The sequence below is a fragment of the Dipodomys spectabilis genome, unplaced genomic scaffold, assembly GCF_019054845.1.
Source record: "Dipodomys spectabilis isolate Male_0828 unplaced genomic scaffold, ASM1905484v1 ptg000147l, whole genome shotgun sequence".
Classification (NCBI taxonomy): domain Eukaryota; kingdom Metazoa; phylum Chordata; class Mammalia; order Rodentia; family Heteromyidae; genus Dipodomys; species Dipodomys spectabilis.
The window spans coordinates 3,567,869-3,568,963 of NW_024870824.1; the positions used below are offsets into that span (position 1 = coordinate 3,567,869).

A 1,095-nucleotide genomic window follows, 5' to 3' on the forward strand; every position below is an offset into this window, starting at 1 on the left:
ATTATGTCAGACAACACCACAGTGAAATATCAAGTATGCCTATGGTGTAGGATAGGTCCCAAGAATATTTTAATTTGAATTGAATTGGTGCTCTGTTAAATGCCTATCTGACCTGTTTCATGGTCTTTGGCAAGTATTAAAATAAAAAAAATTATCATGTGATTTTGTTTTTTCTAAACTTGATAGTTAATGCTGTACTTACTACTAGATTGAGCATCTCAGGCTACTTAATTCTAAAATTACTCTAAAATCAAAGCACTGGTAAAACAAACTTGTTATTGCCTATGCAATAACTCAGAGTGCAGCCATTAAAAAATTATGTAATCCTGTCATTTGTAACAAAAAAAAACATTCAAAACCTAGCCTTACGGAGAAAATGAGTTTCAGAGAGTGTATTTGGCAGAGTTCCATGTGTTTGCAATCTAGATCTTATCTGTGTGGACATCTGTAGACATATTCTCAAAAGTATATACAAACATGTGGAAGTCTTTAACCTGTGGGAAATGGGACATAACATGGGAACTAGAGTATGTGAGAGAATACCTGTGCTGTGTATCTTGATACCTGTTTCAAATGTATACTATGTCATGGATTGTTATAGTTTTACAAGCTAAATTCAGTACAAATTATTTTTTTAGAAAAAAGCTACATATTGTGCTCACTTCGGCAGCACATATACTAAAATTGGAATGATACAGAGAAGATCAGCATGGCCCTGCAAATTAGTGAAGCAGTCCATATTTTTTGTTTATTGCAGCATTATTTACCATAGCTAAGATATGGAAACAACCCAGATGCCCCTCAGTAGATGAATGGATCAAGAAAATGTGGTATATATACACAATGGAATTCTATGCCTCCATCAGAAAGAATGACATTGCCCCATTTGTTAGGAAATGGAAAGACTTGGAAAAAATTATATTAAGTAAAGTAAGCCAGGCCCAAAGAAACATAGGTCCCATGGTTTCCCTTATCTGCAATAACTAGTATATGTCTGAGACAAGCAGAAAAGGTCAGATAAGTTGATGCTATGCGAAATGAACCCCAAGATAAGGATTCAAATGTTTTTTTTTTCTTTTTGCGATTGTTTCTAAC

General features: G+C 34.1%; 1 pseudogene; it reads left to right on the forward strand.

The window, feature by feature from the left end:
• The first annotated feature begins 654 nt into the window (after window positions 1-654).
• LOC122118276 lies at window positions 655-745 on the forward strand (annotated as a pseudogene).
• The last annotated feature ends 350 nt before the right edge of the window (window positions 746-1,095 follow it).